This window comes from Macaca nemestrina, chromosome 8 (assembly GCF_043159975.1).
Source record: "Macaca nemestrina isolate mMacNem1 chromosome 8, mMacNem.hap1, whole genome shotgun sequence".
NCBI lineage: Eukaryota > Metazoa > Chordata > Mammalia > Primates > Cercopithecidae > Macaca > Macaca nemestrina.
The window spans coordinates 94,901,699-94,914,211 of record NC_092132.1 but is presented as its reverse complement, the minus strand read 5'-3'; the positions used below and the strand labels follow the sequence as shown (position 1 = coordinate 94,914,211).

Sequence of the window (12,513 nt, the reverse complement as noted above, 5' to 3'; positions counted from 1 at the left end):
TCTCATATACGTCCTTTAAATGCTACCTGACCCAAAAAAGATAACTGTGCATGCATTTTAAAGACTGCTAAAATTTTCTAATTTATAAGTTACAATGCGTAACTGGAAAGCAATTTGAAAAATGTTATTTTGTCAATAATTCAAAACTGACATTTTATCTTGGTTTCATCTTATAAGATTTAACTCTACCCATCTGTGGTAGGAGGAATAATGCTCACACAAAGATGTCTATGTCCTAACTCCCAGAACCTGTGAAAATTCCATGTCACATGGCAATGGAGGATTAAGGTTACAAATACCATTAACATTGCTAATCAGCTGGCCTTAAAATAGGGAGATTAGCCTAGATTATCCAAGCGGGTCTAGTGTGATTCTCTAACAGTGGAAGAAATCAGAGTGAGAGAACAAGAGACAGCAGGGAAAGAGGAACTGAACCCAGTGTTTCTGTCTCTGAAGATGGAGAAGGGAACACAATTCAAAGAAAGCAGTCGTCCAATAGCAGTGAAAGGCTGCACTTCTACTCTAGATCCTCCAGAAAGCAGCACAGCCCTGGCAACACCTCAATTTCTCTCCTGTTTGATTCATTTAGGACTTACGACCTACAGAACAGTATGATAATATATACATTTGTGAGTTTTTCTTAAACCACCTTAGTTTGTAGGAATTTGATATGACAATAATAGAAACTAATACAACATATCTTTATTCAGTTGCATGTTTTCACTTAATGTAAAGCTTACAGTTTAATTTAAAAATCATGCCTTTAATTCATGTCACACGTAGCTTTTTTCAGAATAACTGTAAAATATACTTGCATATGTTAGAAAACAACCTAACATTTACATTATTAATTATTCCCAGTGCAAATCAGCCTATAGAGTTCCTATATACTTAATTTTTAGCCAACTGACATCACCAGAAAAACAATGATCAGAATTGTTGCATTCACGCAGTCTGAGCAAGGACTGTCTTTGGAATTGGGAAGCAGTGTTGGCTCTCAGTGCCTGGATAAGCATGGCTAGAAGCTTTCACATGTCACTGGAAACCAGGAGGGAGAAACCACACAAGATGAGAATAAGGAACTGCTGTCCCTGAGGAGCAGGCGTGACTGTTGAATTGTCAGGCAGTCAAAACTGAGAAAGAAAGATGCCATCGATCCCTGAGAGTGTCCTGTGAAGATGGGCCCTAGGAAGTGCTGGCTGGCTCAGGTCACACACTAACTACTGACTGTGTCCTTGTATTTCCAGTACTTAACACAGCCCATACGGAACGAATAGGAAGGGAATGAGTGAGTCCCTTATCAATCAAGTTGTTTGAAGGAAACATTGCTGAGAACGTAAAGAAAAATGAAGACAGAAGAGAGAAAAACACATTTAGCTGCAGTAAACACTGCAAGAAGAGATTCACATGTATTACTCCTTAAATTCTTACATCTTTCAAGGGGCCACTGTGTTTTAGAGTAGGGAAAAGTTGCTGCTGTCATGAGGAAACAGAGGTGCTGTCCATGGTAGATGTTCCCTGTGTTTCTGGGTATAGTTCCTTCTGTCCATCATAAATCTCTATCTCTCATAATGAAGTGTCTGATAGACAAATTTTTTAAATAAATTTTCTTTCTATAACTCACTGAGTCAATTTCTAAGTGACAAGTATAGGAAATACAGTGTAGCAGAGCAATTGGAAATAAATGCACTTTAAAGCATATATCTAGTTGCAAATCAAGACAAATAGTTTTGAACACATGTATCATGTACAACAACTTGGAGTCTCCTAAGAATACATTGACTTGTGGTTTCCTAAAACCTTCTTACTGGAAGGGATCAGGAGATTATCTAGCCCCATTTCCTGCCCAGTTAGAAATCTCTCCTGAAAAGATTCTTTCAGACAGCTCTCTGCTGGAAATCTTTAAATGACATAGAAAACCATTGCTTCACAATATAGCAATTAAATTTTTGACAACTTAATATTAAGAAATACTTTTAATGTACAAAACTATCTCTCTTATAACCTTCATCTATTTGTACTAGTTCTGCTTTGAAAAAGACACACAATAATTCAACTTTCTCTTTCACTTGGCAGTTCCTCCAACATACAAAGACAAGTGTCATATGTTGCAGTCTTTTTTTTTTAAATAGAAATATCACTGGCTCCTTTCTGCTTCTCTCTGACATGTCATCTGAGACTTTCCCTGTCCTAGTCATTGTCTCTGAATATAGAAGCTCTTTAGAATAGGTAGAGTAATAATATATTTAACTTTTTATTATTGTCATTGTCATGAACTCAAATACTTTTAAGATTCATTGCCAGGCGCGGTGGCTCCTGCCTGTAATCTCAGCACTTTGGAAAGCCGAGGTGGGCAGATCACGAGGTCAGGAGATCGAGACCATCCTGGCTAATACAGTGAAACCCTGTCTCTACTAAACGTTCAAAGAATTAGCCAGGCATGGTGGTAGGCACCTGTAGTCCCAGCTACTTGGGAGGCTGAGACAGGAGAATGGTGTGAACCCAGGAGGCAGAGTTTGCAGTGAGCCGAGATCTCACCACCGCTGCACTCCATCCTGGGCAACAGAGTGAGACTCCATCTGAAAAAAACAAAACAAACAAAAAAAAAAACCCATTCATTTTGGTTTGATGTGTATTTACTGATTTCATACAATCAATATATAAACATATATAGCAAACACTCAATTACTTTATATTTTATTATAATGATCAATGAAAGCTCATATTTTCACCATGGTGTACTAATATTGTACATCATGGTGGCAATAGTGAATACAATCCAAATTTCGAATAGGTATTTTACATTTAGCTGGCTGTACAAATTACTAAATTCTCAAAGTGATGCAAGACAACCCCCATATTAAACTATTTACACAAAAACTTAGCTTCTTAGTTTTTTACTTTTCAAATATTGAGATTTTAGTGGTGTTGCCTTCTTTCTTAGGTTACAATGATATTTAGGATATTTTATAGAAGTTTAAATACCATAGTCTGTAAGTTTTTTAAAGGTTAGTAATCCATTCAACACTAACAGAAGGCTAATATTTGCCTTATATCTTTGAAAACAATGCCATACAATGAGGACTTCAAATGCAATATTGTGGATGTTACAATCTCCAATAAAATATGCTATTATTAAAAATGTCCTTTATTTCTTAGTCTTGTTTGTTAATGTGTATAGCGAACTTCTTCCAGTGTTAAGAAGGGAAAGTGGAAATTATACAACTTTGGAGTGGACAAACCTAACAAACATAGTTAATAATGTTAACAAATGAAGTTAATCATATGTAACCTTGATATGATGTGATAAAAATGGCACTTTGCCTCTGTGATCTTTGCCCCCAAATCCATAATCCTAGTCTCATCATGGAAAGACAGTGGACAATCCCAACTGATGAACAGTCTACAAAATACCTGACCAGCACTCCTCAAGACTGACGATGTCTTCAAAAATAAGGAAAATTTGAACTGGTATAACCTAGAGATGCCTAAGGAGACCTATTGACTAAATGTGCTATCAGTCCAGATGGGATCCAGGAATAGCAAGAAAAAAAAAAAGTTTGGTAAAACCTTTGGAAATCTGAAAAGAGTGTGGACTTTGGTTAATGCTAGTGTATTCATATCATTGTATTGTTAATCATAATAGATGTGTCATAGTTATGAAGTATAAAATGCCAATAATAGGGGCAACTAGCTACGTGGTATATGGCAACTCTGTTCTATAATTATATATTTTTTTGTAAATCCAAAACCGTCCTGATATTAAAAAGTTTACTTAAACATATTCATATATATGTATAATTAAGTTAATCCCAGATATTAACAAACTTGTGAGATGATTATCAGCTTCCTGATGTATTCATCCATCTATTTATTCCATAACATTTTGTGAGAGTTTATTGTGTCAATTTGTTGGGGAGCAGGACTGTAATATTGAGCGAAAAATGTTTAGTCTCTGCCTTCATGGAGCCAAGAGCCTAGTTGGGAAGGAAGACGTTAATAAAATTAGCACATAAACAAATGTGAAATTGCAACATTCATAGATAATATGTAGAAGAGGCTGAGTCTCTAGCTACCCAGGACAGTTTCCTAAAGTTTATATATAAATAACAAGAAAGAATAAAATGGGAGAATTGGTGGGAAAAGATATTTTGTGCAGAGGTAATAAATTCAGGAGCAAAAAGTAAATAGATACATTCATAGCAATGGATATTATTTTTATGGAAATTTTCACTTGTCTAGGGTAAAATGAAAATGTTTATATTAATATAAGTGAATTTTTCATAAGACTGTATTTTTAAGGAAAGATCTTTAATTTTATATATAGTCTTCTTATATTTATGGAGTTAAATGTCCATTCTCTTATCAAATGATAGTAATCACAGAAAAATTTTGTTTTGTCTGGTATCCTTGTTTAATAAAATAAGAGGCTGTTACCCCATTGTCATTACTACTGAAAGGTTTAATACTCCAACAAATACACTCCTCAAAATCATTGACCTGGAATCTTGGCAGATAGGTCAAGTCTCGATATAGTCCCAAAGCAACTGAAAGTTTTGAGATTAAAACCAAGTCACTGAATATCAGGACTGGAAGAAAATGATGATGTTATTAGCAGAATACTGATCATGACAAATGGGTCAAATTTTGGAAAATCACAGAAACCAACTCCGCAAGTCTCTCGAAATCTGGTATTTTATAACTCTACAATGTTTGTGATATTAATTGACCATGTAATAAAAGTATCTCACACACACACTCGAAATACAGTAGGAAAAACAAATATTTATCAAAATTTAGGCAGCAGAAAAGACAGAAATCTGTACGACTGAGTTGGGAAACATTACAAGCAATCAGTATTAAAAGGTATTTGAATATGCTGGATCTGAAAAGATGAGGAAGTATAAACTCAAAACTCTCCGTTGTTTCAATCAAGGGAACTAAATCTACTGTTTTTTTTTTTTTTTGAAGTATTTTTATATTGTGAGAAATGCATGAACTTTGTTTGATGTCATCAAACTTGGGAACTTGGGTACAAAATCCTAGCTTCTCTAGTTACTAGCTATGTGTACTTAACTTCAATTTGCTCCTTAGAAACAGAAACCAGGTAACTGTAAGTTACTGTGAACATCAAATTTAAAAAGTACTTTGAACATTCTGCCCCTTATATGATGCTGAAACATTTGCAGTTTTTCTTCTTTCCAGTTGAATTCTAAGTTAAATGATGTAATCCATAAGCCATCAATAAACGGCAGCCTATATTTGTTTAAAGAGTTTACACATCTTTGTTCGTGTAATAGTCTTTGGGATTCTGAAGGATCATTGTTTGGGTAGTAGAATGTTGATGATACTGGACAAAATTAGTTGAAATAAATGTGTGGCCGTGATTAGTATCTTAAGCAGCTATGATCTTTGCCAAGTGATACATCTGTACCTCAGTTTCCTCTTCTGTAAAAGAGACAGAGGAAACAGGTAAAATGCTAACCTCTCTTTCAGCTAGCACTTCATGAATCAATCCTTCCCAATCATGCTTTCCTACTGGAATGCTAAAATTAATACCAATTTGTAAATAGAGATAATTTTATATGACATTTCTATTAAGGTTACTTAGGGATATAAAGGAATCTCCTCTTTGATTCTGATTCTTCCTTATGTACCTTATATGTGTTGTTTATTTAGATATATTTTGTTACTTTGAAACATATGTGTATGTGTATAAATGTATATGTATATATATAGAAATATACACATACATACACATATGTATATGAGATATTATTCTAGCCTTAAAACAAGAGAAACTCTATGTATTGATGGAGTAAATAATTGTTTTTCCTCGCTTGACAAGAATTCTAGATGGTAGCATTTGCTACTATCTTTCAGTGTGATAGTCAAATTAATAATATGTACAAGAACCAATTTCCTGTATTTTTTAAATTAATGTTTTAAATGGATAATGGACTCATTACAATTGTACATATTAATGGGGTACATTATGATATTTCAATTCATGTATACATTGTATAATGATCAAATCTGGGCAATTTTTACAGTCATTACTTTAAACATTTATCATTTCTTTGCTTTAATAACATTCAAAATCTTCTCTTTTAGCTACATCAAGATACACATTACATTTTATTTGCTCTAGTCATCTTACTATATAATAGAGCATCATATCATTCTTCCTGAGTGTAAGTTTGTATTCATTGACCAACCTCTCCCAGTTCTCCCCTTCTCTCTCCCTTCCACAGCTTCTGGTAATCAATATTCTACTCTCTACGTCTGTGAAAACAACTGTTTTAGATTCTACATATGAGTGAGCTCATGCAATGTCTGTCTTTCTGTGCCTCGCTTATTTCACTTAATACAATGTCCTTCAGATTCATCTATATTGCCACACGTCAGGAGTTCTTTATTTTTAATGGCTGAATAGTATTCCATTGTCCATGTGTGTTTGTGTCTGTGTGTGTGCTATCTATTTATCCATCTATCTATCTACCATTGTGAATAGTGCTGCAATAAACATGGGAGTACAGAATCTCTTGGATAAACTGATGGTCTGTCTTTTGGATATATACTCAGTAATGGAATTGTTGAGTTATATGGTAGTTCTGATTTCACTTTTTGAGGAACCTCTCTACAGTTTTTCATAGTAGCTGTACACTCCTACCACTGGTGTATAAGCATTCTCCTTTATCCACATCCTCGCCAGCCTCTGTGATTGCTTGTCTTTTTGATAAAAGCTATGTTATCTGGGTGAGATTATATCTCATTGTGGTTTTAATTTATATTTCTCTGATGATTAGTGATGGTAAGCATTTCTTCATATACCTCTTGGCCATTCATATTTCTTCTCTTAAGAGATATCTATTTAGGTCTTTTGCCCATTTTTTAATTGGATTTTTTTAGTTAAGTTATATTCCTTGAATTTTCTGGGTATTAACTCCTTGTCAGATGCATAGTTTGCAAATGCATCTGTAAGTTGTTTCTTTACTTTGTTAATTGTTTTCTTTGCTGTGAGGAAGCCTTTTAGTTTGAAGCAATTCCATTCATCTCTCCATCTTCTATCTATCCACATCACTTATTTCCTATCATCTGTAGAGTATTGGCTTTTATCTTATGGCCTTCAAGTCCTGGTCATGGAGGGCGACAACAGCTACAAACATCACTTCAGTTTCAGGAAGGAAAGAAAAGGAAGAGGGATGAGTAGAATGAACCACATCTGTCCCCTTGTATCAGGTAAGAGAAAATTTCCCAGAAATCCTTGTGGTAGTTCTTCTCATTCTGCTTAACAAAATCCATGACAATTCTTTATGGAGTGGGGTAAGACAAGTTTGGCCAATACTTAACTTTCCTATCATCTGTAGTGCCACATGACACAGAAGAAGTGACTGTGAATAGCTTCTGGATCAGTCAGTCAGTAGTATTTACCACATTGCTTAATACTGAAGATATATTAATTCTAAAGAAAAAGCATGGATAGCCAGCCCCTCTGTGGGATGAACACAGCCCTTCAGGATTCACAGACAAACACACTAATGCACATACACAAATAATTTATCAGTTATTAGAGTTTATTCAATGAGTATTTCACCCATCTTTCTATATTTCACACGCTTATGTGCAGAAGTGAAAAAAAAAAACTGTTTAGGAGTTGTATATTTAATCCATAGAGATCTGCTGTACTACTACTTGCAGGTTAAAAAATCATTTTTTTTCCCCATAAAAGAGTTGGTTGTGAAAAGCTAACACCACCACCACCAACAACAAAACTTCTATTCTGTCTGTCACATTGAAAAGGCTCAACAAAGCTTGTAAGTGAGTTGAAAATCATGACAGAATAAAGACTAACAGAAGGAAGATTTACCAAAAATGAACTAAAGACTGTGATTAGAGATTGTGGGGTGTGGTGCTGACAGGCATGGGTGTGACTGAAGCCGACTTTTTCTTCCTTCTTTATAGCTGTGGACACTTCTGAGTCCTAAAGTGTACTTTTTAGCATTAGTGTGTTGTTGTCTGCTTGTCTGCATTTTTATTCTTTATCCACCGAAATGTGAATGTCAGACAAACAGGTGCCAACCGAAAAAGGGTTAGCGTGAGTGAAATAAATAACTGCAGAGAGAGTCATTTAAGTCAGAATAAAAGCAAGGGCAAGTTTGGGCACTGCACTGCATTCAGATTCTTGACAATCACATTTTTACATTTTACATAATTAGAGTTTATTTCAAGAAGTATGTCAGGAAAGTAGAATATTTCAGTAAAATAGCCTGCTTTGTATCTTGGAACAGTACTCACCAGAAGTTGATTTTTTTTTAACAAGTTTTAATATTGGAAATTATCAGCTGATTTTTATTTACCACTACCCACAACATCTGCTTTGATTTCCTCTCCTTTGGATATATACTCACTAATGAGATTGCTGGATCATACGGTGGTTCTATTTTTATATTATATTATATTATATTATATTATATTATATTATTTTATAGACAGAGTCTTGCTCTGTCACCCAGGCTGGAGTGCAGTGGCGTGATCTAGGTTCACTGCAACCTGCGCTGCCAGGGTTCAAGCGATTCTCCTGTCTCAGCCTGAGGAGTAGCTGGGACTACACAGGCACACACCATCATGCCCAGCTAATTTTTCTATTTTTGGTAGAGACGGGGTTTCACCATATTGGTCAGGCTGGTCTTGAACTCCTGACCTCAGGTGATCCACCTGCCTTGACCTCCCAAGGTGGTGGGATTACAGAGTGAGCCACCGCACCCAGCCTTATTTAGTATTATTAATATTATTTAGGTGGAGTCAAGCTCTGTCGCCAGGCTGGAGTGCAGTGGCATGATCACGGCTCACTTCAATCTCTCCCTCCCAGGTTCAAGAGATTCTCCTGTCTCAGGCTCCCGAGTAGCTAGGACTACAGGCATGCACCACCATGCCCCGCTAATATTTGTATTTTTTAGTAGAGACGGGGTTTCATCACGTTGGCCAGGATGGTCTCAATCTATTGACCTTGTGATCCGCCTGCCTCAGCCTCCCAAAGTGCTGGGATTATAGGTGTGAGCCACCGTGTCCGGCCCTTATTTTTAATTTTTAAAGAACCTCCACAAAGTTTTCCATAGTGGTTGTACAAATTTACACTCCCACCACCAGTGTACAAGGGTTTCCCCTTTCTCCATCCCTTCGCCAGCATCTATCATAAATAATGTAGTCATAATAAAATGGAGTAGCTTTCCTGAACATAGTTTGCTTCCCTCTGCCCCCACCACCCTTTTGTCCAATGGGTGCTGCCTGCCTGCCCTAGGAACCTCTTTGCTTTGTTTGTCTTTCTGGCCAGGGCAGCCCCAGCTGTTAACGTTTCAGCAGCCCTGGAACTATGACACTGCACAAGGGCCACCCCGTAGTACACCAGTGCTGCTCTCTCCTTCAGTGCCTAGGGCTGGAGTTAGCATGATCTTCATCACACCCAAAGAGACAGGAGCTAACTCGTTGGGACCTGTCTCCTGTCCCAGGCTCAAGAGAACGCAGCAGGAACATGGGGTAATTGATCCCCAGGCGACGTACTTTGTCCGGTGAAAGACCAGGGCAATGAAACAGCCTGCTGATAAATTCGCTCACTCTTGCTCAATAGATGAGCTGTTTGGATTTGGAAGTGCAGTGATGGCATAGGCCCTAGAGTCAAAGCACACTTGATGAAGCAGTGCTTCACTGAGAAGCTGAGGCCAGTTCAGGGATCCAGGAACTCCCACTTCATATTTGTTTTCTGCTTGCCTGCCTTGCTGTTCTTCACCTATGACCCTCAGTTCCTTAGGCTCAAACATCTTCCCTGTCAATTGTTAACATGTGAGACTTTGCCTCACACTCTATTTCTACGGAAGCAGGACTAAGGAAACACCTTTCACCTCTAAATGTTCATTGCAGAGTACTGAATATTCCCTAGGTGATTCGCTCTCACCTCCCATCAGGCATAGGTGTAAAGCGGTATAAGTGAATTGTGTTAAGTAGGTAGATGAAAGGCCATTAGAAAATTACAAAAGAAATCACTTTGAGTGGGCAGTTGCTCCACTAAACATGTTTTAGAAACACCTCATTCTAAAATGGAGCTTCAAAGCTAAGGACCCCTGATGAGGGAGCCGAGGTGGTCACACACGTCACTTGAGGGTGCTTTGAGCTTCTCATGTATGAACACTGTGCATTTAATTTATAGAAAACTGGCTAATCATATAGCAATGGTAAAACTATTTTCTTCATCTATGACAAAAGTTAATACTGACAGACGAAAAGCACTTTTTATTATTTCCTGAAGTCCACAGTGATGGTGCTACGCGGGTACACCTGCCCCTATAAGAAGAGTCCCCTCCTTCTCATACTCCTGTAGCGTCCTGTTATAATACTCATCTCAGAGACTTGGGATTATTTATTGCATGTTTGTTTCTATCACTATATATACACACGTATGTATGTGTATATATATGTGTATATGTATAAAATATACACTTAAATTGTATCTTAATTATACTAATTTTTTAATTTCCAGCTTTCATATACAAGACACCTTGATGACAGGGGAGGTGTGCTTTCCAGGTGGACGATTTGGGATGCTGTTTAACAGGGTATATTTTCTCATGAAAATCAATTTTGAAGACTTAATCAAAAAGCTAGAAACTATATATAGAGAGAGAGTCATTTCTGATGTTTGGTGAATTCATGCAAAAGGAATGATTTGACACTGAACATATACCCATAGATATTTGTAAGTGATTGCAACTTGCTTTCAGGCTCCTGATTCACAGCTGTATGTATGTGTGTATGCTAATCTTAAGATGATGACTGAGACAGATGAAATTGGATAATTCTTGTTATAGGAAAATAAAATTTAAGAAAGCTCATTCAGATATAGTATCTAATCATCCTAAGGCATTGGTTTACTGTTAATGGATATGTTTTGAAAAGTAACATGGCCTGATTTTAATTTTTATACATAGGCATGAGAAATAACCAAAGTAAAAGGGTATAAAAGGAAAAATATGAGCTGAAATGTGAGCTCTAGAAGTAAAAGTCATGTTTAAATTCTTCCCTCCTCATGGTAAAAGTAGAATTTTCTCAACAGTTACAGGTGATATATGGTCGTCGTGTGTCCTCACACTAATGGCATTATTTGTCAGCTGAATTTATAATCTGTAGAATAATGATCTCTCTAGGCCCTAACACATTTGTTAAATAGTATTGGCCACAGATCTTTTAAAAAAAATGGAGGAATGTTTGTAGCTTTTTGATTAAGTCTTCAAAATTGATTTTCATGAGAAAATATACCCTGGTAAACAGCATCCTGCATCTTCCATCTGGAGAGCACACCTCCCCTGTCATCAAGGTGTCTTGTACATGAAAGCTGGAAATTAAAAAATTAGTATCATTAAGATACAATTTAGACATACAAGATCTTTGATTAAACTGGCAACCTAATTTTAAAAAATTCTATCTTTAAAGGCATTTAAATTCAGAAAAGAGGAATATTTTTAAAGGAATATTTGAATCTGAATTTCCCTGCTGGTCTAAAGAAGTCATCAAAAGAGAATATTATTACTACTAAAAGAACGTTACAAATTACTGCTAAATCAATGATGTTGAAAGTTAGCAAACAAAATTCAGGAATTTAAGAAACAGGACAATATTTAAAATAAGTGTGCACTTCCATTTCTTAAATTTTTTAAATAAATTAATTCCAAGCAAATCTTTATTAGAATGAGTTGTACAACTGGCTCTATTTAATGGATCTACAATAATTGAACTTACTTTAACCACTTTAAGAGGTTACCATTATTAACATTCAGTGGAATGAGTTTTTAAGAAAAAAAAAGTGCATATATTTGTCATTTTCCCAAGGATTTCCTCAAAGTGAATATTATTCCTTTAAATGTTGTCCATAATATCTAAGTAGATATTTAATTTTGACAACAATATAGTTTGTAAATTTTAATAATTTGAAAACCAGGAGCATTCTCATTATTATTTCAGTTCTTGAGTATGAAACATATTGTTTGAAAAATATTTTGTGATATATGCATTCCATAACTTTATATTTGTCTCCATGTTTTGGAAAGAGAAATTTCAAATTTCAATATCATAGTTCCAATAAAAAGTCTCTAATGAAAAAGTTTCTATTTAATTTAACTTAAAATTTTAATAACATAGAAGTTTTTGTCTTATATATCTTGTTTCTTTAGTAACTGTTTTTAAATATAAGATAACACTAATACTAGTGATTACTATAAGAAAAACATTAACTTATGTGATAGAATCAAATAACAAGGAAGAATAACCTGTGAAAATTCTTAATAAAATAGGATGATCTTAATTCTAATATCTTTTAATGTCTGAAAAATTTATATATGATATTCAGCAAATATTATTTTCAGTAATAACTTGAAACATCTGAACCCATTTATGCCTAGGGTTCCATTATTGGACTGCTAAGCATGTGGGAGTTATTTATATTCTACTGCTAAGGTCATCACC

At 35.5% G+C, this 12,513-nt stretch overlaps 1 protein-coding gene across 23 annotated transcripts in view; it reads left to right on the top strand.

Moving 5' to 3' along the window:
* LOC105495692 (syntrophin gamma 1) overlaps positions 1 to 12,513 on the top strand; it is an 893,014-nt gene that overhangs the window by 652,209 nt on the left and 228,292 nt on the right. The gene's annotated exons all lie outside the window — the stretch shown is intronic.